The following is a 25853-nucleotide window of genomic DNA, read 5'->3' on the forward strand; positions in this document are numbered from 1 at the left end:
AGCTTATCTTTGTAGGAAGGAAGGAAGTAAAGGATGCAGAACTGAAAACCCGCAACACCCCCTCCCACTTCTGTACCTCAGTTACAGCATTCAGGGGTGTTTTGTTGTGAATTGGTAATAGAATCATAGAATAGTTAGGGTTGGAAAGGACCTTAAGATCATCTAGTTCCAACTCCCCCTGCCATGGGTAGAGACACCTCACATAACGTGTAGTGGTGACACTGGGTCTGCCGCTCTGTGTATCTCTTAAGGTCTGCTCTCCAATTTGAGGAGCTTAATTCAAAACCTATTAAAACCAATCAGAAGGCTTCCTCTTTTGCTTCTATTTTATTTTGTACCCTGTCTCCAGTAATGACTTGCTAGCTTTTCCCTCTGTCTTTATGTTCTGCTGACTGCTCACGGCTCAAAGGACCAAGAGGTTAAATAGCTTCTCTTCCACCATCCTGGTTACCTGTGAGAACCTCAAGGGCTCCACTTGAGAGCAGGAAATGAAGGTCTTGTTTGTACATTGTAGTTCAAGGGTGAGCTTTAAGGCTCCTTCCAACCCAAACGACTCTGCGATAGGCTTATCTGTTGTGGTGGTCAGGGCTCTGCTGCCCACCCAGCGCAGGCTGAGGGCTCTTATCTACTCTGTGGTCTTTGTGTTGGGTCCGGCCAGCTGCAATTTCATGTCCTTGCCTCAAATGAAGCATAAAAGGCTATAAAGTGCTGTAGGTCCCCGTGGTTCTGCTGCCTTCTAAAGGTGCAGATCATCCTTTTTTGTGTGTCCTTGAGCTCTTCTGTGGAAAAGTGAAAGGTTGAGGGAGGCTTTTCTGTAGCCTCCTCCTTCCTCTGACAAATACCCTTTATTCTCTGACAAATACACTTGATTTATTCTGTACCACAGCGTGTTGTTTACAGCATATGCAGTGATATTAAACAGCTGCCACGTCTGAAGCCAGACGTAGCAGCAGCAATCCTGGAGTGCCTGTGTCAGCTCACGTCAAATCCCTAGGGATGAAGGGCTCCATTAAAAACGTAAGCTCGTTATCACTAATCTTGAAAGTGGGCCGCTGCATTTAACATATATAATTATAACCTTTCCAACAAGATGATTTCATCTGCTGGAACATCTGGGAATTGTGTTTGCGTTATCGTGTTTCAGGGGGGTGAAAAATCTCCCCGTTCTCTCGGAGGATTCTGAGGGATTAGTTGCTGCCGATTGCTGTTGCGTATTCCTGCAAGTGTTTGTGTAGTTATGTGTAGCTCCAATTCATTCTGCATCCCTTTGAGGTGTTTGTGTTGCCTTCACCAGTGATGTACTGGGGTGGTCTCCTTCAAATACAGACAGGCTTTTCCCAGGGTTCATTTGAGGAATGGTCTGGCAATGTGTGCAGGAGTTTACCGAGGATGGCTTGTGCAGTCAATTTGGGAGTAACTATCCTGTCTTGGAAAATTTGCATTAATATTTCCAGCATGAAATGTAGTAATAGACACACACTGATACTCATTGAAGGATCAAAGGCTCAAGGGAGCCTTCTAACATACTTCCAGTACCTAAAGGGGGCTGACAAGAAAGCTGGAGGGAGAGGGGCTTTTGACAAAGGCAAGTAGGGACAGGATAAGCGGGAATGGCTTTATACTGCCAGAGGGGACAGTTTTAAGTCTGTCTTGTAGGAGTCCCCTCTTACCCTCTGAAAAGACCATGCCAGTGCGGGGGCTCATTGTGATTTAGTCTCCTTTCTGGGTAGAAACAGTACAGCACCAAGCAAAAGTAGTGATGGAGACAGAGAAATTCACACATAGTTTAAGCAATATGAGCATGTGACACCTTACAGATTTTTGCCCACATTGGAAAGATGCTGTAAGCCTTGCTGGCTTTACAACAGGATCTCAACCAGCCTCTGATCTTGGTGTCTTGAGTCTTAATGATCTCTTCATAACGGAGATATGAGCAAAATGGGGTCTTTTCGTACACTCATAAAACTTAATTAAGGATAAGCTGAATTAATAGAATTCATTTACACCTGCAGTTGAACTGAGTAACACATTCTCTTTCCTCAGATGTTTAACCACAAGTAATTAATACTATTTTACAGTCTGTTAAAGCATCCCTAACTTTGTTCAGCCTTGGAGAAACTGGGTGTTTCTTTTGTAAGAACTTAACTAACTCTGATTCCAAACACCAAATCCCCACCTTTATTTGGAGGTGCTCAAGTTCCAGAGAAGGAAGGGTGTAAGATGTATTATTTCTCTAACAGGCTGGCATCCTTGCTAAGCCTGATTGCAAAGAGCCCCTCTCTGTGGCTCCACATGGAACCCATTCACCCCTCTAGAAACCCTGTCAAACCATTTCAAAGTTAGAAATTGAGGAGTGCATACAATAGGTGAAGTGATTCAATGATTGAACTTTATTTAAAACAGAAGAACTCCTGTTACGTGTTTCTCTCCCCTTTTAAGTGTTTCCATCATGAGGATTGATTTTGGTGTCACGTGGGAGGAGTAAGGATGTTGCTGAACATTTAAATAGCGACTTTGGAAACCAATAGCGATGTGAAGTGAGTATATCTGCCAGTCACTGCAGCCCCTGTGAGGGGCAGCAAAGGAAAAGACAGCTTTAAAAGGCATCTAGCCAAGAGAGTGCCCATTGTGCCATTGCAAACCTGGCTGGACTCTTGATAAAGATAAGTTAGAGGGTGTTTTCTTCCATATGCACAAAACAGGGGATTAAAGTCAAGTTTTGTATGTGTACAGTGGCTTGATTAGAACTTTAAAAATTGATGGTTAATTAAAAGGACCAGAAGTAAAAGGGATGTTAGTTTTACTTGGTCTGGAATATCGTGGCCGTTATGTTCAATCATTTGTAAGACAGAAGGCTGTAAAACGCATCCTGTGCTGAGGTTATAGTGAAGCCAAACATCGTCATAAATAACAGAATTCAGCTATCTGTTTACTGATCTCTAAATAAGGTGTGATTGGAGTAAATATGATGGGAGACATTTAATTAAGCTGAATGAAGGAGTGTGGTAAACATCACAACACTGCCAACGAAAACAAAATTAATGTGTTGGCAGACCACATAGTTACAACTCGCAAGTGCATCTATAACAGTGTCCTTGTGATAAACGTTTCAGTACCCCTGTGAATGCCTTCAGATTGATTCAAGGGCATCCAGGTGCCATCCTGTCTTGCCCAGCCTCTGTCAGGGCTGTTGTGCTGCTTATTTTCAGTGAAAACATTGCAAGAAAAGAGTGTGTTCCATAAGGAGAAAACTGGCTAATACTCACAGCTCTACTAGAGGAAAACACAGCTTACATTGGAAGGGTTGATGAGTGCATTGTCATAGATGGCAAAATACTCTGGTCTTGGTAGTAGTAAGTCTTTTTCTGTGGGTTGTTTCTGTTCTCTTTTTGATATTTTCATTAAAGACAGCAAAATGTGTGTAATAAATCCCAGCTTTGCGGATATGTTTCTGCTCCATTCTCCTGTTTTGTATAGAAATTGCTGCATCCAGAAATGAGGGAGGATTCCTCCTGTGTCACAAGGAGGAAGCCTTGTCTAGGACGTAGCTCCGGCTTGGAGTTATTATTTGGAGTAGCTAATAAACCTCAGCCCAAAAATCTTCCACTTCGCTGCAGCAGAGTTTTGTTTCTTGTACCCACCATGCAAAACTGCTGCTCTGTTGCCTCCATTTAGATTCCCTCTTCCCTTCTGTATCCTGTTTTCAGTTTTCGAGGGGAATCTAGTCAGTCATGCTCAGGTCCAAGTTTCCCCTTAGACAAGCTGTTGCTGTCTTGTTGCTTGTGGTATCACCATGGGGAAGTGCTCAGGGTACATGAGCGAGTCCGAGTCTGAATGCATCTGCCTTTCACAATGTGAACTAAAGCAGCATCTCTAAGTTTCTTTGCTGCTTTTCAAACGAGAGCAGTGCCTAATTCCTGGGTAGCCCATGTGGAGTCTACAGAGCTGTGTTCATCAAAAAAAGCCCCCAAATTTCTTATTGCATACAAAATAAATTGTAGGAGTTTGCATTCATAGGAGAGGCGTCAGAACCACAAACGTATCAAGTTGGTAAGTACTGACTTTGTGCTTTTGGAGGACTTTCTTCGTAAAATGAGGTGGAGAGGAGTTGAGGTTAGAACACCGAGTACACTGCACAGACAGATGAAACCTGAGGCTGTTAAGAGCCCTGTCTCTTGAAGTATGCTTTGTGATAGAAGTACATGAAAATCCATCTCTGCAGGGCCCCGTCTGTAACTGTGTTAATGGAGCTTTGAATGACACAGCGCAGCATTGCTGCAGTCGCATGGTTTTATCATGCTTTTTCCATTATTTCAACTTCTTCTGTGGGAACCAGACTCATCCTTTCTGTTCTTTCTACTTTTGTTGGACATAAAGTGTGTGGGATCCTGCCAGGGAAGTGGCAGCATCCCACTGTGCACGTGGAATAGTCCCATGTGGCCTTGCACGCTCCATAGTGCACATCTTGTGCCCAGCAATTAGTTTCTATTTCTACTCATCCTTTAACATCTCAGCTTCCAGACCCGGGCTGAGTGGGGTGCACCCCTGGGGAAGCTGAGAAGCATAACTAATTGTTTCTCCCTCCGTGTGTATTTAAATGAGCTGGGAGCAGAGCCCCTGCGCTTGACACTTTATCAATACTGCCTTCATTAGAAGTTCACTTCTGTTCATTAAAGTTCCCGTTTTAGATGTAATTTGTCACTTCCATTCAAGTGAGGAGAAGGGCATCTGGAGGAATTGGGGTGATTGCATTGTTTCTTGATGTTGTAGATTCCCAGAGAAGTTGGTGGTATTGGCATGTTGTCCTGCTGCTGGAGTTGATTCAGGTCGGACTAAAACTGCACGTGTTACAACCCATCAGCGGTTTGAGTGGGTTTCATGGAGCCAAAACACCCTTCTCTTCCCTAGCCATGTCTTCCATTTGACTTGCTAGAGGACAGCCACTGGTGTCACCTCACCAAGGGCAAATTTCAAATTCAGTACAGCTTGGTAATGGTGCCTCTGTTCAGAGTCATGTTCTTGGCTTAAATCCAGCCTGTGAACTTCACTTGATGATTCCTGTAGTGTCTTTTCCAATGTGGACATCAACGTGATGACCCATAGGCTACTGAATTACTAAGGAAACTCTTTGGAAGGCGTTCAGGCTTCATTAAAGGCTTCAGAAATATTAAAATATGCTTTATGGTTTTAGCCATGAAGACAACTTTTCCCTAAACCCTACAACAGTCAAGCTGAATGTGGACAATTGGAGGAAGGTCTCTTAGCAATGACAACTCTCATACTTCCAGTGCTCTGAGACTTCTCACACCATGCAAAACTGAAATACCAGGTCCCAGCTACAAATACCACACACAGCTACTGGTGTGGCTTCCTGAAAGGACCCAGGGTAGCTTTCCCTCATCTCTGAAGTGACTGTTCCTTGATTCATAATTATTAAGTTATGATAGAAAGGCTTAGTAGCTTCTTGAGAAACAAACACAACATTAATGTTGACAATTAACCCAGTTGTTCTACCATGCAGGAAGGTGCAGTTTTCCTCTTCATGAAAAATTAAGGTCTGCTTTGATCATTTGGAAAGCATAAAGTAAACTAACAAAGCAACTTGAGTACATGAATTCCAACGTTCTTCGTAAGTAAATACACAGCATCGCTCCTCGTAGGTCCAGAGGATCTAACTACAATCTCAAAATAGAAACCCACAGAAGAAATAACAATTAAATTAGCAATGAATTCAAAGAGCTGAAAGGGGAATGGTGTCATGCTTGAGAATGTATCATCTATTCTCTGTGTACAGACATTTTCCTGCTCTATTAATAAAGTCAAGAGTTTCAAGCACAGATTGAAGATACTGATAGAGCAACCTGCAGTGTGTGCAGGAGGATGGCTGGATGTGCATCTTGGGAAACGCAGCCATGGTGATGCTCTCCTGAAGAGTAGGACGTGCCCACTGTGTGGATTCATCTAGGGAGAAGTAGAGGGATGCCCTGGTGGAATCTGAGATAGGTGATGAGTTGGAGCTAAACCTACCGTTTGGTTTGGCACAAAAAGTAATGCCCTTGAAAGGGAAAGGAGGATTTTTGATGCAGGAAGTGTGGCAGAGCTGTTGCTGCCGGTGCTGGCACAGAGCAGTGCTTTGGGCAGCCTGTGGGCAGCTTCAGCAGGTGCTTCTTGGTAAGGGATTGCAGTTTGCCAAAATGCCCGAAGACAAAGCACATCTCTGCCTCGTGTGGCTTAAATGTCTCCTTCAGGAATACATCTTCTGCATCTGTTCAAGGTGAAAAAGGATGGTAAATCACAGTAGCGCCAGTCTGGTGCTGTGGAAGAAGTTTGTATTGTTTTCATTCCATAAGGTAATGGTTCAACAGCTGAAGTAGAGCCAGAGCCTGCCAGAAATGAGGAACGTTGATGTCCATTAGCATTTGAGGGCTATGTTTACTTAAAAACCTCTCAGGAGATACAAATATTATTGCTACTGTGAACCTTGCAATAGAGCTGTGAATGACTTCCTTTGGAGCTCTAACAGCTCACTAAATAGTGAGAATTAATAAGTAGATGTGGCGGCACGGCAGAAAGCCTTATGGGCAGCTCCGGGCACACACATCCTCCTGCCTCTGTGCAGACCAGCAGCATGGGATGAGCAGATGAAGCTGGGCTGGGAGGACCTGCAGCACCCAGCTGTGTTGGAAGTGGGATGCAGGGCACTATGAAACCAGTCTGGTGTGGAGGAAGTGCCCGTTCTCCAATAAGTACTGCTCTCAGTGAAGCCAGAGAGAAACCTCCCACTGATAGAAATGCAAGCTTAAAGTGGCAAGATAGGACAGAAGAACGGAGGAGGGAGAGTACAGTTCTGAAAAGGACAGCCCATCAATGACTTTATTTTTTATACCTCAGTGTATGCACAGATGTGTGTAATTGGAGGAGAAAAGTACGAATTGCGTTCAGAGTAAAGTGTCAAGATGTATTTTGAAAAGCAGTGAAATGTTTTGATAAGTTCTGGAGCACTTCAAGGGGTGGCTTGGGTTTCCTTCATCGCTTTAACTTGATGTCAAGAGCATCTCTGCAACGTGAAAGTAGATTGCATCTTGAAAAGGCATCTCAGCTTACATTGACTTGACTGTCATTTTCATGCTAATAGGTTATTAAAGGCTGAGTTTTATTAAAGGCTGAGTTAAATTGAAGGCAGGAAACCTTTAGGGTCTGTTTAAGGCATCATAAATATGAGTACTGCTGTCTTTTGTCTTCTATTTTTATCAAGAAAAAAGTAAAACCATTGTTTTTCCTCTAAAGACCTTATTAAAAGACTTGGCACGTTAGTTGTTTGTATGGTATTTTTTCTGTTCTGGGAGTTTCCACGCTTGGTGATGTGGTCTTACCCTCTGTGGACAGACAAGTGTGTTTTGCACCAAGGTTGCTGACATGGATGTGATTGATGGCACCTGTGCTACAGGAGGTCTGGCTGTGCTGAGCTCTGAACAGCAGGGAAGGAGGCTCTGCCTCTGCAGTCCCCACCAGAAAACCAGCAGGAAGCTGTGCCTGCCTTCTGCAGGAGCTTTAATCTGACCCATGTGCTTTCAGCGTCAGGACCCAGCAGTGTCACAAGGTGACATCTACCATCCCGGGCTGTCACTGGGCAGAGTGGAATTGCAAAGCAGGAAAACACATCTTTAGAGTCAGCTGAGTCTTACAGAATTAATAGCTGTGGTAATCTTCTCTTCCAGGTGGTGTGTGTTTCACTTTACTTATGGTCATTAATGTTTTCCTCCTGTTCCAACATGGAAAAGGCGTATGAAATCTGGGCGTTAGAATAGTTTGGGATGGGGAGAAGTAATCCACCTGCAGTGCTTCAGAGTGTGATTTTTAAACTCATCTCTGTGCCAAGAATCCAGTTCTGTTAAACACTGTGTTTTGATAAGATGTTTATGCACAAGACTGGGAGATAAATGCATTGTCTCAGGAAATCAGTGCTTCTTGCTGTTGCCTGTGTCTGGCTCCTTCACCTTTTCCTGGCATAGTCCCATGCAACAGTTTTGATGATGGGACAGGAAAATGTGAAGCATTTAGAAGGATTTGTTCATTTTGGATGCTTATGGAAATGTTTTTGCATCAAGGATAACATTTATTAACACCTACTGCAGCGATTAAGCTAAGTAAGGGTAGTTAATATTTATGTGGCATTTTGGAGGAGTATGGTGTTAAATGCCTATATGATTTTCTATAGATAAACTCGATATGAAATCCATGAATAAATAAAGAAACAAGCCACAAAAAAGGCAAAGTGGATGGGAGTATTTTGTGTCCTGCATCCGCCTGTCCTGCTCCTGCCATACTGCAGAGCAAAGGCAGTGGAAGTTGGGATTCTCCATCAAAGGAAAAGTTTCTTACTCCTTACTCTGGTTTCTTTATACTGATCACTCTGTCTTCTGTACTTTAAATCAGTGTTAATGGGTGTTTGTTTGTTCTTGTGTAAATAGAATAGGTAGATCATAAGTAGTTATTTCAGAGTGCAGGTCTGCACAGCCAGCAAGGCCACATGCAAGTGAGACTTGCCAGAAGCAAAATCATTTGGTTAAATGTTGGGTATTCCAGAGAAGTTCAGTGCTGCACACGAACAAAGGCTAGAGATGCTGTAATGTGTTTTGAGCCATTTTTTCCAGCTACAAAAACGTATCTGATGGGAAAATAGCATTGCTTGAGCAAACAATGCCACCTAAAAAGAAATTAATTACTGAAATGGCTGGTCTCAGTCCTCTAATAACACATCTCAGATGCTTTGATAGGCTGTAAATTGTTGTAATGCCACTGGGCTGCAAAGCTTTGACAAAGGCATTGATTAAAGCTTAACCCATCTGAAACACAGTCCCAGTTGTCCGAGTGAGTTGGGCTTTGGTAGGGTACAGGCGATGCTAATGCCAGCCGTGCTCCCGTGGGGACCTGCAGCCTGTCAGTGTGTTTCCAAGCCTGGATAACGTGTGTGTTCCTGATGTGTAGTCCAAGAGAAGCTGCTGCTGTGGTGTTCAGCTCCTGCAGGGTCTCTGCTGGGGGGGGATTCAGCAGGAGCAGGTCCATGAGCACTGTGGGGATGACCCACAGGGATGAGGCTCTGTGTTGTGGCCACAGGGATTCCCCTCAGTGCAGAGCCAAGGTGATGCTCTGTAAATGTGGGACTGCTCCTGTCAAAATCTCAAGGACTTGTTATTTTTTTTTAAGGGTTCTTTTACATACTTTATTGTTCCTCAAGGGTTATTAAATATCAGCAGCTTTAAGGCTCATAACGTGCAGGAGCTCTTCTGTCCTTGAGCAAATGTATTTCTGTTGTCTATAAAGATATGGCACTTTCTCCCTCCAAAGACTCTTGCAGTATACCCTGGTTAGTGTTTTAGGAGAGCTAACAGGAATAATACATTACCATGGGTTTATATTTTAAGTTAAGTATGACAGACAGCCTTGGTCTGCAAATGTCCATAGTCTTTTTATTGTTTTATGCAATGTTAAATGCTCCTTGTGAGCAGTCTTTTCAATGCTTGGTAGAAGTTCTTAGCTGTAAAAACCTTTAGTAGTAAAATAGATTAAATTCCCTCTTGGAAAAAGGGATTAATTTTATTCCTTCTGTTCTACCATAGTCCTTCCAGATTTTTATTGGAGAAGACATAAAATAATTGTGCAGGCTTTTCTGAGTTTCAGTGGGATAGTGTTTGCTGACCAAATGCGCTGGCTTTGGAGCCTTTCAATAGTCGACTCTCTTTGTGTACAGCTATATACATTTTCTCCTTTTCTATATCCATTTTGTTTTCAGCAGCAATGAATTAAATCTTTCCACTCACCTGCCTTCTGTGGTTGCTGTCTCTACATACTTGTCTGTGATGCTTTGTGTTGTTCCTTTGGCTTGTGGGGAGCCCAGCAGTGACCCGCACAGATAACTGCATAGCACCTGGAATTAAAAGCAGTTTAAAATGCAACTAAATAGAATTATAGAATAGAACCATAGAATAGTTAGGGTTGGAAAGGACCTTAAGATCATCCAGTTCCAGCCCCCCTGCCATGGGCAGGGACACCTCACACTAAACCATCTCACCCAAGGCCTCGTCCAACCTGCCCTTGAACACTGCCAAGGATGAAGCATTCACAACCTCCCTGGGCAACCCATTCCAGTGCCTCACCACCCTAACAGGAAAGAATTTCCTCCTTATATCCAATCTAAACTTCCCCTGTTTCAGTTTTAACCCATTACCCCTTGTCCTGTCACTACAGTCCCTAATGAAGAGTCCCTCCCCAGCATCCCTATAGGCCCCCTTTCAGATACTGGAAGGCTGCTATAAGGTCTCCACGCAGCCTTCTCTTCTCCAGGCTGAACAGCCCCAACTTTCTCAGTCTGTCTTCATGCAGGAGGTGCTCCAGTCCCTGATCATCCTCGTGGCCCTTATATAAAGGGATGTGTATAAAAAATCTGTTTTCCAAGTGTGCTGGTAAGTGTGGGTGTATTCTCCTGAAATGAGTTAACATCAACATGAATATGTTGCAGACAGTTCTCACCCCATCAAAGAGTGGCACACGGATACCACAGGCTATTGGGTTTTTGAGGACCATGGCAAGGTGGCTGCTGCACTTAATAAGAATGAGAGTTCTATCTGAGAGCATGATGTTGAGTACTGGCATGATATTATTGCTTAGAAACTTCCTGATCTGGTGCAAAAAGCAACGTCTCCCAGGTGGGCCTTCAGGATTATCATAACTGATGAGGAAGCCGATTCTCTGTCCATCAGTTGCGCTGTGAGGAAAACCCTATTCTCAACAGAGAACCAGTTCTTGTGTCCGGTGGCAGGAGCCCTGGTCAAATCACAGGGGAGCTTCAGCCCAGAAAATGTCCTGCGAAATTGATAATTTTTCTCATCCTTCCTTATCTCTTTTCCTGTTTTATCCAGAAAATGCCACAGTTTTGCCAAAGGGTGATGCCTCTTTTGACGCTGATGGTGTCTGACGCAGCATTAATGTGTAGTCAGACATGAAAAACAACGCAAGTAGCATTGATTTGTTGTTTTCCAGGTTGGTTAAGTTCCTTCCTACTGAGGAAAGGGATTTAAATATAGCTTGGCAGGCTGGAGGAAATAAATACAACCAGGAGTTCCTGTTCCTACTGATATTAATGGCAAAACTCCCACTGCTTTCAGGGGATTCCAGATGGAACTCTGATGATGCTTCCAGGGGGCTGGGAAAGGGGATTTTTAGTTTCTCTGCCATTGTGGTAGGTGTTAAATGCAGTATTTGCCATCCACACTCACGCTTTGACTCTGCTTTCGTTAACTTCAGCAATACTGTACTTAGGGCAAAGGTGCGCAGGGCTATTAAATGCATTCCTATATAAGTAATAAGAATTAGAGTTACAGGGTGTAAGGTTTCCCTTGCATGAGGCTGGACGATTCTCCTACACTTCTTGTCACAGTGGGAACTTTTGCTCACTTGAACTTCACTCCATTCCTTTCCTCCAGTGGTGTTCCCAAGCTGGAATGTGTCAGTGATGCTGCAGAGCCAGGGTAACACACATCCCTGGGGCATCAGTGGGATCTCTGTGACCCAGTTCCCTTTAGTTTGCTATTTCATGTATGTAGCAAACTGCTTTTGAAAACCTCATCTTTGCCCCAGGTGCGGAGGTGCTCGGCCGAGGATGTGGCAGTGGCTGCTCCTCACTGCTCTGCGCACACAGCCCTCTTGCTATCAACACTGTTGTGTTCTTGCAGCGTGAAGCCGTAAACAGGGATGAGCCATTGTGAAGGATCACATTCGCAAACAGGGAGGTTTGGCAAAGTGGGGTTTACAAAGCAGACGCCAGTGGGGGCAGCTGGCTCCAAATGCTCACGTTGCAGTCGCAGGTTCACCTGGCACTACTTTTCGTTAAAACTAGGAGCAGTTCGTCCATGCTGTATGAGGAATTCTCCTCCTTCTTGCCTTTTGTGATGTTCTAGAGTTCTCTGTTAGGTTTCTGTCTGGGAGGTCGCCAGGCCTTGCTATCCCTTAGGGATGTGTACCTCAGGGGATTGCTGATCCGTGTGGCTTCTCAGTGGATCCGAAGATGTATCTGAGTCTTCTACATGACACCAGGAAATCACAGCATTACATAAACTGTGTGCTTGCCATGCTCCATATAATCTAAAACATATTTCTGAATGGACTTTAGTTGCCTATGGAGGTGGGTGCTTTGTCAGACACTGCATCACGCACATGCATGAAAGGGGCCCTGGGTTTGCTGGCTTGGGATTGAAACCAGGGGTCATTTAAATTAGCAGAAGGGAGTTAACATCAGTGTTACCTGCAGAGCTGCAATGAGCTGAGCAATTAAAGCAGTCTCACCCTTTGTGTCTTGAAGTGTCAGCCTCGGAGGTCAATGGAGACTGCCTGGCTCCAAAGCAAACACCTTATATGTTAATCTTTCACAAGAATATTGTTACCATGCTGGAGGAGTGAATGGTCCAGACCTGTGCTGGATGGAATGGAGGGTTTGGAGCACGGTCCCTGTTAATGGCACAGCTGATGCCATTAACAGCCATGGACACCAAGGCTCCATGCTGATGGGTAGGGGCTGTGCTGGGGCAGTGTAACCACACCTGAGGAGCAGCACTGAAGGTCTGTGACCCCTAGATGTTTTAAATGTAAAAGTCATTGCAGTGGTCAAGAAGGGAAACCTTCACTGGGTGGTTCTGCAGGCAGCCTATGTTAGTGGGAAGGATCTCAAAGGTAGAATCACTTTGTTCCTAAAATGTTTCTCATTTAAAACCTGTAAATTTGATACTTTCAAAATTTCACTTTTTGTACTTCATTTGGAGGAAGAAATCCATTTCTTCTCTGTAACTTGTCTTATTGACCCCTGGGGGACATGGATCGTTGTGTGAATGCAATGGGGTTCAGGTGTGGTTGGAGCAGGAGCAAGGCTGAGTCTTGCTAACGCATTGCATCTGAGGGTGCTGACTGGGGAAGGGGTGGGGAGCACCTTCTGCCCTAATAAATACAGGCTCCCTGGAGTTGCTGCCTTGCTGTTCCTCTGTAGTCATACAGAGCTGGTGAAGTGGTTTAGGAGTAAGAAGCAGGAGGCAATGAACCAGGCAGAGGTGAGTGTTCTAATCGGATTCGCCAGGCAATTCATGTGGTTGGTGTCTGGCATGAGCCAGGGGCAGGGATTGCCTCCCACTATTGAGGACTCTACATGGTCTGCTGTTTGGAGAGACGTGAATAGTGAGATGGCTCTGCTGAGCTTTCAGGCTGGGTGAGGAGTTGAGTGAGTTTGGCCAATGCTTGCCAAGTAGTAATGCACTATCTGTGATGGGTTTAGTGTGTCTCAGGGACCTTGCTGGGTGTGTGGTGTGAGCAGGGGTTCTGGATCTCCTTCATGAAGTGTGCAGGGGACAGACCAAATGCTGGGTCTCTTTTGGCAGCAGAATGAATTAGAAGAGGGCTGTGTGTGCTGGAAGGCATCATTCTTGCTCCTGCTCTAACTGCAAAACAAAGTAAGCCTCAGGCAGGTTCATGTTGGGTGATGGGTCCATGGTGCTGCTGGAGGAGCAGTGGTGTGCCCAGAGCTGTGCTCCCCTGCTCTCACCAGCAAGGTGAGGTGAGGCAGAGCCCAGTGCTTGGAGCATCCCCATGGGATCCAAGTACCTCAAGGAGTAATTCTGATTTGTGGTGCAGGACTTCTTTCCCCCTAGGTCAGTAAAGTGCTGCTGCAGCAGGGATGCTTCGTTCTCTCCTGAATGTGATTTTGGGTAGCTCTTTACCATCCAGAGCTTTCTAATAGCTTACAAGGATTATTGGGGCAGTTTCAGCCCTGTGCAGCATGTACCCTTCTGACCCTATTGCTTACACTGACACTGATGTAAAACTCCCCTAATGCTTAGTTTTGCTTAGGTTTATTGTTTGTAGTGAGGCATTCATTGCTCTGCTCATACACATGGCTGTGGGATGACTTGGGAAAAACTGAACTTCTTCAGCAGAGAAAAGGTTAAGGAATACTTTAAATCTTCATACAGAGATGCCCTTTAGTGCAGAAAGGAGATGCAGAAGTCCTGCATGTAGTTGTTCAGGTTGGAGTATGGGATTTTGGTGTATTTTCCCCCCTCCTCCATGTTATCATTGCTCAGCTGCAGGATACCTAACTTGGGGAGAGAGATCTTATCAAGGCACTCATTAATTTGCTCTGAATGTTTGCTGGATCCAGATGTTCCACTAATTTTAACACTACATCAATGTAAGGTGGCAGCAGGGATGCCATCTATTGTGTTTTGTTAGTCAGGGGGTAACACAGTCCAGAGCTTTCCCTGAACTTCATGGGTGCGTGGAGGTTCATGTGCTGAGAGAAGCATCGAAATGCCTAATTCAAATTCTTCTCCAGCTACTGGAAGAAAGAAGATAAATCATAAATAAACCTAAATTATGTCCTGCTGCCGTTGCAGATTCCTCTCCCCACCTCGTGTAGTAGAAAAATGCATGCTGTAAATCCCATGTGAAGCGCTTTGCGCTGGCAGTTCCTGTGGCTGCGTTAAAAGGGATGCTCGCTGCTGTATTTCAAACCTGCACCCTTTATTTCCTACCTCCAAGCATGCTCCTGGGTACACGAGCAGTTTGTCTGGACCATGTGCTCTGCAAGCTCAGATAAGAGTATTAGATCATGACCTAGTGAAAAGGGAGAAAAGCCTCATAACTCAGGGGACCTTGTTCCCTCACATAATACAGAGCATCGCTCAGCACATCTGGGATGCAGCCCCATCTCCCTGGAAGTACTGAAATGAAGCAGTGCTGGTGCTGCTGGGGGAACAAAAAAAAGAGAGATTTAGGTCTCTTTGGGGTGTTTTTTCAGGTGACTGGTTTCTGAGGCTTCAGCTGTCTGCTTTAACCTCCATATTCTGCTCTGAAAGAGAGAAGGGAGCAGCTATGTCAGTGTTACCGCTTCCCATTGTACCTGCTCTACTTTGCTGCTGATGCTTGTTGGCTGAATCAGGGGGAGGGAACACCACCTTTTCGTGTTGTGATGTGCTCACCAAGTTTGGGGTTTCAAGAATAAATAGGGAAGTATCTCATCGTCTTTGTACTATGGATGTGCTGAATCTGCACATGGGGTGTAGAAAAGGACATTCTGACTAAAGATTGAGGCTCTGTGCTGATGCTGACTTCTTTTTTAACACAGCTTAGCTATACTTGCTAGCTGAGCACAACACGAAGCAAATAAACCCCCTGAAAATCTGGTATTAAGGTATTAACTGCAGAAAAATGATGCTTATACTGGTAACAAGTGTGATGGCATCTTAATACTTGTAACGTGATGTGAAACCGAGAGGATGATGGTGATTTTCATTAACCCTTTTTGCTTTGGGGATCTCTGTCTCCATGTTGTTGTGTGATTCCTGGAAGATTTGTGTATTGAAAAGAATTTGACTGAAGAGCAGGAGCCAGGCTGTAGGCTTGGCTTGGGCTTTCTAGGTTGTGCATTCACCACATTTAATTCTGCATTTGGGTATTAGTTATATATGGCCTCTGCAGTTATTCCTAGGATGTCTCTAAAGAGGGACACAGGAGATGGAGAATGAATCAGTTGAAAAATCTAATGTACAGGTAGGACTTTTGGCAGCCCCGTTCCCAGTGCCTCACCTTGATCTTGGGTTCATGAGATCCGTCATTACTGGGAAGTTTAGGTTTTCCATTGAAAATAAATGCTATGGATGAACCTGGGAGTGGTGGGAGGAAGCAGTCGCTGTTCTGGTTTCTCTTATTTCAGTAAGGAATATTGACTAAAAGCTGGTTTAGGTTGAACGATCAACTAACACCCCTCAGCGTGCACACACTGAATTAATTTGATAATCCCTTGTGTAAAGTCAGTGGGAAGAAGAGTATTTTTTGTTAGTTGACAACAGGAAGGAAGTATATGTAGGTTAATGCCTAAAAGGTAAATGGCACGATATCAATCGAGAATCACAACTGCATCTCCAAAACCTTGTGCCATTGCTGGAGGAAGACTGACTGTATTTTCAGAAGAGGTGCTAATACCTTTTTCTTTCCCTTTCTTTCCTCCTTTTATTTATAGGTAGCACTTTCTCAACCAGAATTCCATTAGAAAACTCTTCAAGGTGTGTTTTTTTTTGTTGGTTTTCTTTTTCTTCGTGCTGTTAGCATGCAGTGGTTTGTGTTGGACTGATGGTTCCAGGTGAAATCCAGTGTTAAGCAAGCTGCTGGTGTGGGGCAAGGTTGGGGTTACTGAGCTAAGGGAGGGTTTGCTCCGTGCCATAATGGAGCTAATGGTATTACACTCAGGACATCTGTGGGTACATCTGGTGTTAAACTACCGTTATTTAAAGTTTATGATGCGAGAGACTGCCAACTCTCCCACTTGCAGCATATAAATTATGTCAATGGCTCATGCACTTTTTTTAACCCTGATTTCTCTTGAATTATGGATGATGGACAGGGCCAGAATTTGCTTTTAGTGTTCCCTTGTGACTGTGTGTGTGCTGAGTTCACTGAGCAGTCATAATCTCAGTGTGTGCAGTCAGGGGATGCCTAATGCAGTTTGGGCTGGGACCATCTAGCTTGTATCCTAACCACTGAGGGAGTTATAACAACTGGAACTCGGAGCTATTTTAGGGCAGGGCGGGTGCTTTGATGCCAGGTTTGTGCAAAGAAAACCCAGCCACCACTGAGGCTGGAAGGGTTTGTACTTGTGAACTTCGTGTCCCAGATGGGTTTTTGAAAGCCAGCGTGATGTCCCCTTTCAAGAGAGCCCTCTGTTGTGGAGATGAGAGACTGTCGTCCGGGCTTTATTGTGGGAGGAATAATAGCTCGTGTCTTTAATGAAAATATTATGATGGGCTTGCTTTGAAGTTTTCAAGCCCAGATGTGTGGTGGTGGAGTGCATTCATCGAGCCATACACCGAGTTGAGCGAATGGTCTTGTGTGGGAAGGGAACAGGTTTGACTGGTGCAAATTAAAGGAGCCCAGAGCTGATGGGGACTGTGGCGAAGGGGCTGGTGTTGCTGTGATTGTACTGCTCCCCTGCAAGGGGAACCTTTTAAACGGCATTATAAAAGACATTCATGCAGTGTGTGCATTTCAAAGTGCTTTTGCAGAAGCAAGTTAAGGCCCTGCCATTTTAAGATAATTTCCTCAGCATTTATTGAATAATGTGTGTGTTGAAGTGTACTACCAGCCAGTATTTGTACATTTATATAATTTATATTATAAACAGCTGCAGACCCCGACAAACAGTGCCTCTGCATTCCCGTTGTTGCATTTGGAGTCTCCGTAAATTTTAAGACTCTTTTTTTCATGTTTAAATATGAAGAAGGCTTTGCTCACTAGTATATTGATTCTTACAAGCATCAGCTCTTTAATCAAAGAGCCCTGAAGTTTTGCACTTCATTAACTTGATCTTTAGGAATAAAGTGCAAACTGTTTGCACTGGATGGAGTCTTGTCCTTGCTGGTAGCACTTGAAATGCCCAATGGTGGGAGGTTTTAGACTTAAATTGTGCTTGGAATGAAGATAGCAGAGGTTAGAGCTGCGGAAATGACTGGATCATAGAATGGTTTGGATTGGAAGGGATCTTAAAAGACCACCTAGTTCCAACCACTGCAGTAGGCTGGATGAGTGCATTCAGGTGTTGTGACAAGGGGAAAACCACAGCATTTGGTACCAAAAGTTTTTCAGGGCTGTGAAGCTTATGGAAGTGAACTTCAGTTTGGCTCAGAGATGGGATGGAAACGTCTTTTATGTGGCCATATAAATCCTCCTGCAGGTCCCATTGCAGGAGATGCTGCTGTAGCAGCCTCAGGACTGGCCTGCAGAAGCCAGCAGGAATCACTGCATGCCTGGCCGTCAGCCTGGATGTGTTTGTAATACCAAGGGTAAATTGTTTGAACGTATAATTACGAGGGTTTATTAATACTAAGCATTGTATAACAAACACATTTGCAAATAATGACTTCATAATGCTGCCTAAATCATTGCTTTAGAAATGGCTGGACCATTACCTTATTAGAGTAATGCTTTTCTCAAGTCTGCCATCAAAGCTTTGCTTTGTTTTATGTTTTCTTCATTTTTTTCCTTATCATTTTTCTTTCTACACTGCTGTTCTGGCATTGAAGCATACCCAGTCAGTCACCAATAAGATATATGAGCTAAAAATACTCTGGAAGCCCTCCCAAAAATGCTGAAGCCTGTCACATACACACATGTAAGATGCATTTTATACATGAGAGATTCATTTAATACTTATGATATGCATTTCATGGGTGCAGCTCATTAAAGAAAGTAGAGTGGTGCCTGCTCTTCACCACAAAGAGCCACTTGGGTCCCCAAGACACTTTGCAAGCATAGACATCTCCAAAGGAAGCCACTTAATCCTTGCGTGAGTAAATATGATGATAATGTTCTGTGCTTTGTTGTGTACTGTGATCTAATTGAGGTTTAATGCATTCTGCCTTGTCCCTGCCGTGGACTCCCCTTTGGACCGTGCAGTACAAAGCTTGGTGTTAGCAGCCTGCTTTGGTGTATCCCAGTTTATGTCTTCAGAGACATTCAGGCATTTATTACTTAGTTTGGGTGCATGGAATAGTTGTGCTGGGGAAGATGCACAGGAAGGGAACAAACAAGATCCTCGCTTTTCCCCCTTCCAAATGCTACGTTTGCTTTAAGCAAGACTATTGAATTATGGGTTTTCTTTCATTCTCCCACCCCTCCTTTTAATAACTGTGTATTTGCTGCTAACTGTGTTAACTGCACCTGCACCTCACTCGATAGTGTCTCATCCCGCAGCAATATTTCAGTATAAAATCAATTGAAATTGCCAGCACAAATGTGCAGAACAAGTCCAGGAGGAGAAAGTCTCAAACAGCCTTTTCAGCCTCGTAGCTCTGGCCTGGGTGGCCCTGTGCTTGTGCTGGCTTGGGAATGCCGAGTCCCTGTTTGGGTGGTCACCCTTTCCTTGCTTACCAGCGATGCGCTTTGCGGTTTCCCATTTAAACCCAAGAAAAATAGTGTTTCTCCTTGCTTCTAGACCCTATTCCTTGGAATCTGAGCCTGGTTTCTAACGGAGAGGCATTTAGAGGGGAAGAGATGTTGTAATTTTGAATTTTTCATGTGTTTTATCCACTTCAGTGGGTGCTGTTGAATCAGTTACAACTTTAAATGAGAACTTCTGGGAAGCTGTGTTTTGGTTCGGGATCACACACTCAGACCAATTTGCCTTCTTCTCATTTTCCCTTTTTCTCCCCTCCTTTCCAGCTGGTCATTCACTCAGTTCATGGTGAGACCTGAGGGATTTCTCTTCATCGACAGCTTCAGACCTTTCCCCCCCCTCCTGAAACGGGCACTGTGTGTGTTCTTCCACCTGGGTAACCTGGAGGCAGCATTTAGTGCCTGCAAGTGGTGTTGGAGTCAGTAAATCACCCTCAGGGATCCCTGCGGAGACCTGCTCTGCAAGAGCAGCTCCTGTTGGCGTTGGTAAGGGTTAGAATGGCAGCTCTGGTTTGTACTTCAGCTGGAGATAGGTATTTCCATCGAGAAGTGCAGGGTTTTAAGTCAAATCTGTGCTACATTTAATGCAGCAAATCTTCAAATAAAAGAAAAACTTACAGTTTAAGGATTTGCTCTATCTGTTGGACAACCCCAGCTTGTTGCAGCCATGAGGTTGTTTGAATCTCCCCATGCTGGGTATTAACCGGAGCAGGAGCAGTTGAGCACATGCGCTTCAATAGGAGACTCGGAAGCATAAAAATTGAATTCTCTCCTGCCTTTCCCTTTCCTATAGAGAAAATAGGCCCCATTAGTACAGAAAGCTTTGGCAAGATGGTATTTGCAGTCCAAGGCTGGAAAGCAGCTGCCATCCCCAGTGTGTTGTTGAGCAGAGGACTTCACTTTTCACTGCCGCCAGTAATCCTATTTACTGTGAGCACAAAATACCAGCTGGATTTTGCCTGCTGGGCATGTTCTCCCATTATGAAGGGGTTGAAGCCGTTTCGTGCTGCAGTTGATCTGACACCAAGGGGGGGAAGAGGAAGGTGTGAAGAAGGCAGCGTTGTCTGCCCATGGCTGGGGGCTGTCAGCAGCAGCGGCTGTCTGAGCCATGGTGTGGTTTGAGGAGAGGGCTGGGGGTGAATGGATGCAATCTTTATGTCTAAAGCAAATGTTTTTGCCCAGGCTGTTCCGTCATCCCTTTCACAGCCTGTTTGTTTGCAAGCTATAGGCTCTGGTTTTGGAATAGTAGCAGTGTCCAAAGGGGCTACAAGAAACCTGGAGAGGGGCTTTGGACAAGGGCCTGCAGGGACAGGCCAAGGGGAATGGCTTTAACCTGCCAGAGGGGAGACTGAGATGAGCTCTTAGGCAGAAGCTCTTCCCTGTGAGGGTGCTGAGGCGCTGGCACAGGGTGCCCAGAGAAGCTGTGGCTGCCCCATCCCTGGCAGTGCTCAAGGCCAGGTTGGACACAGGGGCTTGGAGCATCCTCATGGGTGTCTCTGCACATCTTGTACTCCTCTTGTGTAGTTGTGCTGCATCCGTGTGGATCAGCCTGACATGAAACGTGTCCCACACAGAAACTGTGTATTCCGTTCCTTTTCTTAACAGAAAGCCCCATAATGCTGCTTTTGCCCGCTATGCTCTGATGTTGATGACGGATGATTGCGGCTTACTCCTGCTTTTGATCCCAAGCTTTTCCTCTTCTTCTGTTAAACATGACCCTCTTGTTTTCATTTGGTGTCTTTGTTTTTGAAAGGAAACAATGTTTTGTTGATTTTTATCAGTTGTTTGTTTTTACCCCTTGTACAGAGCACTTCAAAGGGGAGGCAGTGAATGCAGGTACTCTTATTTTACATCTGTCCTTTCAGATTCAGCTCTCCACATGCTTTCCTCGTGAGAATGAATGAGGAGAGCAGGCTGCTAAGTCCCCAGTGGGCTCTCTGCTGCATGGCTGTGGACCAGCACTGATGCTGTGAAGAAGGATGAAGCTTGTGGGTGGCTGCGGGGCTTTGTCTTGTACAGGGCTCTGCTCCCCAGTGCAATTCCTAAAGCAGATCCCCACTTGTGCAAATGAAGGAAATTCAGCTTAAGTGAATGCTTGAAACCAACACACCCACTGCAGAAACCCTTCATTTGTGGCTGGTTTTTATCTGTTTTCACCTCTTGGGTTTTTCTTTTGACATTGTGAGTCTCAACCTGAGATATTGCTGCTCCTCAGAATAAACCAAAAGCAGTTGACAGTGTCTCGGTGCTAATGCTGCATTTCTACTCTGATACCCTCCAAGCCAGTTTTAACAGTATGGGAAGTTTAAAGGCTTTTCCCTTTCAAAATGGCCTTTTAGTAGGTTTTTCATTTTACTGCATTACCCTTCCAATAGGCTGTAACCCTTCCCATCAGGTAAATGCATGTTAAACTGCTTCCTTCAGCACAGAGCGAATGCGGAGGGAGTCAGAAGGTTTGTAATGCAGCAGAAAATGGCATTAATTCTTCTGTCCTCCCTTGTGTAAGAAGCATGGGGAGAAGTAACTGCAGGAGGGTAAGTGGGAATAAGGGAGATGTCTTTTGTTTAATTTAGGAGCTTAACTTATTGGTTCATATACTTCTGCTTGGTGCAGGTTGGGTGATTTGGCAGGATGACAAAGGAGAGTGGATGTGTGCTGGGGTATTTATCTTGGGAACAGGAAGAGATCTCAAAATCAGGTGTTCAGGAGGGAGACTGCTGGTCGAACTGTCTTAAGAAAGAGAGAAATCGTCAGTCACAGTCAGGGTAGTTTCCTTTATTGATAAAATCCTCAGGAGGGCGATGAGAAATACACGTGCCATGAGGACAGAGCCTCAAAAGGCTTGGTAGTAACTTCAGGCTCTTAGGTCTGGGGTGCAATTGCTGGCAGAGACCAACATGTCAAGGTCTTCTCCTAAATGAGGTGAAGGTTTTTGTGTGCTGACACTGGCCCCAGATGAAGCAGGCAATGAAACCGAATGGTGTGTCCACAAAATATGGGAGTGCTGGGGTATAACAGTGTCCTTGAGATAGACAGTAAATAGAAACCTAAACCAGTGGAGAGCTGCAAAATTAGCATGAGGAGCAGAAGAACTGGATGCGATTGCTTAGAAAAGGGTGTTTCTCCTTATTTCTCAGTCTTATAAAAGAGCTTTGTTAAAAGATAACATAAAATGGGAAAGGGGAATGCAAATGGTTATTGATTGTGGCACTGTTTCAGGCTCGCTTGGAGCAACCTGGTCTAGTGGAAGGTGTCCCTGCCCATGGCAGGGGGTTGGAACTGAATGAGCTTTAAGGTCCCTTCACACCCAAACCAGTCATGAAAACTGATTTATAAAACCATCCTTTCTTCTGTATCCCAACTCAAATGTAATACATCCTCGTTCAGTAGTTGCATGACTGTAATTCTCCCTGTAATGGACCCTGTTTGGTTTCTGTCTCACACTTCTGTTATATGGTAACACTCCTATGCTTGTAATCTATGAGCCTTTAAGGCGTCTAGTCAGGACAGCATAAATGAAATATCTTAGGGGGAGAAGAAAGAAGTGAAAAGACACTGTGAAACCTCAACAGTTTCAAGCAGGAAGCTTATGCTGATTTAGATGTGATGCAGGAGTGCTGCTATTCCTGCTGCTGGGCCTGCCTCTTCAATCAGGTAAGGTAGCCATGAGTCAAACATGCATTACACTTCACCCAGAAGTAAAAACTACCCAACTACAAAGCACCTGCACTAACACAAACTCCATTACAACTAAATGGCTTTAATACCTTTATTTTTCCCAGGCCATTTATTTCTAGCAAATGGCAGCTTTTAAAGAAAAATATCAGTGCTCAAAAGTGGCCTCAGAAAATGAATCCAGTCCCTAATTCTCACACAGCTGTCTGCCTTCCTTTGTGTGTAGTAGTGAATGGCCGAGGTGTTGCAGGAAAGGGGCAGGAGAAGGGACAGTGAAATGATCTGTCAATTTATTGTCTTAAGGGACCAAACTGTCATCCCTGGAGGTGGATTTGCAGGCTCATGTTCGATTCCTTTGCAGGAAGGGACCTTAAAGCTCCTCCAGCTCCAACCCCTGCCGCGGGCAGGGACCCCTTCCACTAGAGCAGCTTGCTCCAAGCCCCTGTGTCCAACCTGGCCTTGAGCACTGCCAGGGATGGGGCAGCCACAGCTTCTCTGGGCACCCTGTGCCAGCGCCTCAGCACCCTCACAGGGAAGTTCTTATATCTAACCTAAATGTCCCCTGTTTCAGTTTGAAGCCATCACCCCTTGTCCCAGATGGATTCATGTTTTCAGTGTTCCTCCCTTATTGTTTGGGCAGTTAAATGTTTCTGATGGTGGAGCAGGATGAAGCCCGTTCCTCTAAGTCACAAAGTGTTTCTAAGTAACACTAATAACCTGGTAGGATACGGACGTTACTGGAAACCTGGTATTTAATTGTTGGTGTTTCTGCCTCTGTTGTGTGTGTGAGATGTGCTTTAGCATAGCTTTTGGAATGTTTTCCTTGAATGTGACTTCATTTGTAAGGGTCAAACATGTGGCGTGTGCCTCTTAAAGAGAAGGAGGCTCTAATACAGGCATCGCTGTGATGCCAAGAACTGAGGTCTCTGTAATCCATCACACTGAAACCTCATGCAGTGGCATTTGTACGACTTGATGCAAGTCAGATGATATTTTTACTAAAGGCAGAATTCAAGAATAATGTAAGAAGAACGCTGGATGGATGTTAGTTATAAAAGGTCATTATCTGTTCCTGTTCCAAGCAAGAATAATCAGAATAATGTTATTTTTTAAGACAAACACGACGCTTTTGATGTCTGTACTTCTTCCTCAGTGAGCCTTATGAATGGATGCACTGAATGAGAAAATAAATAGGAAGCAGAAAACATCTTTCTATCCAATCTGAAATAGCATTTGGGTTGTGCATATCTAAGAGGGAAACAGGCGTACATTAAATAAACACAATTATTTTCTGGTAAGTGGTCTTATTGCAAAGTAATGAGTTTAAAAAAAAAATCAACACAGAAAAAGACATTTCTGTGAGACTGTAGAATACTCCTAGAATAGAAACTTGGCATCTTTTATTCTTGAATCGTTGCTGATATTGCAAGACATCATGTGCGTTTAGGCACGATAACACCTAAAATAACACCTAGCAATGGCCGTGTGTGTTCCCATGCCACTGCAGCATGGCCCAATACACTTGGTTTATGGATTTCATCTTCCTCCAAGTAGAAATGGTCAAAGTGAGGGTAAGATTGTTAAAGTTTTGGCATCAGATGTTGGAAAATAGATGGAAGTGAGAGACTGCTGCCTCGTACCGAGGAGGTTTGGGGGTAGCATCATGTGTGGAGGTCTCTGGGTTCACAACAGGTTGTGGCTCTGGAGGGGTAAGAGGAGGTGTGAGAAACTTGATGGGAGGGGAAGGGGAGCGAGCAAAAGGCGATGCGCATGGGCAGATTTAAAGGTTAGCAGTGCAGACAGCAGGGAAGATCTAGACCGTTCGGCTTGCCTCCAGCAGCTCGCTGGTAATGTAATTGAAGAAATCACGGGGAAAACAGGCAAGTCATCTACTGTTATTTTATTATTGGCTTCTAACCTCCTCGTAGTCTTTGCCACAAGAACTTCATCGAAGGAATAGCAGGAAGATGCATGGCACCGTGCTATTGATTTCTCATATTTTTTATAGTAGCCTGTAGGATGCTAGGGCTTGCTGTGCTGGTCAAAGGATAAAGGACCTCTGAAAGCAAGGCAGAGGAGTAAGGCTGGTCCTGAGAGTAAGAGTGAAGGAATGGGGCATACAAAAGATTGATGAGAGAGATTAAAGGCAACCAGACAGATTTTGAGCAGTGACCTGTGGGAATTTCACTGCCTGCCTTCAGAAGATTATATTCTTCTGATACGTGATTTTTGCCAAAGAATTAATGTGATCTGTTCCTTCCAGATCCAATACTGGAAATTTTCTGCATTCTTTGGGCTGTGCAATACTGAGATAATTAAAGACATGATCAAGTAAAATATGTGTGCACACATGCATGCTCAGCATTCAAGGGTAGGTTGGACAAGGCTTAGAGCAAGCTGCTCTAGTGGAAGGTATCCCTGCCCATGGCAGGGGGTTGGAACTGGGTGAGCTTTAATCATCCTGTGATTCTATGATACACAAACCCAGCTTCACTGGGTTGCTCGCAGCACTAAATACAGGTGCCCAAGGAAGCATTAAGTCCTTCTGACCACTGCAGGCAGTATACTGGTCATCTGCTAATGTGGTGCCTTTTCTTGGCTGGATGTATATAGGGACCTGCTAGGCAGCTTGCAAATGCAGGGCGAAGTGTGGTACCCACAGGAGCTGCACAGCAGTCCGGCAGGTTTAGGTCCATGCTATATTTGCTGCACAGGAGTAATGCAATAAAATTGCCTTCAATATGCAGCACCTATCATAGATAACATTAGGTAAGCATTTAATAAAGTGCAGTTTTGTGAATTGCCCCTTTAGTAGCTCTTCCAACAAGAGAGCAATCAAGGAAATTGTGCATGGTAAAGTTTCATGGCAAGGATCTAAATATACATGGTCTCATATATTGGTATTTCTTTCACAGTAGTCTGTATGCTTTACATAGTTTGGATGGTTTGGTTTGTACTTTTCTGCCTCTTTTTTCATGTTAGTACCCCCACAAACCACAGTACTGTCCAAAAATAATACTTAAAGAAGCTTTTGCTCTCATGATGGTTAAAATGGATTTTAAACAGGGCAAAAATTTGGCTAATTACACCAGGACTAGCGTAGGTACTGGAAATGTTCAGATGTCTTTTCATGGTGTGGCCTCTAATGGGTTTCACAGTCCTGACACAGAGGAAGTCACATTAACCCCTGT

General features: G+C 44.5%; 1 protein-coding gene across 7 annotated transcripts in view; it reads left to right on the plus strand.

Annotated features, from left to right (window-relative positions):
• Positions 1 to 25853, plus strand: part of FSTL4 (follistatin like 4) — a 391441-nt gene that overhangs the window by 223829 nt on the left and 141759 nt on the right. The window contains exon 1 of one of the 7 annotated variants that reach the window (XM_062638110.1): positions 12965 to 13097. The exons of the other annotated variants lie outside the window; for them this stretch is intronic. The gene's annotated coding sequence lies outside the window, so the exon portion shown is untranslated. Of the gene's footprint in view, positions 1 to 12964; positions 13098 to 25853 lie in introns of those variants that run through there. 7 annotated transcript variants of the gene reach the window in all.

Source organism: Pezoporus occidentalis, unplaced genomic scaffold, assembly GCF_034315485.1.
Source record: "Pezoporus occidentalis ecotype Australia unplaced genomic scaffold, CSIRO_AGI_Poc_V1 ctg55, whole genome shotgun sequence".
In the NCBI taxonomy this organism is placed as follows: domain Eukaryota; kingdom Metazoa; phylum Chordata; class Aves; order Psittaciformes; family Psittacidae; genus Pezoporus; species Pezoporus occidentalis.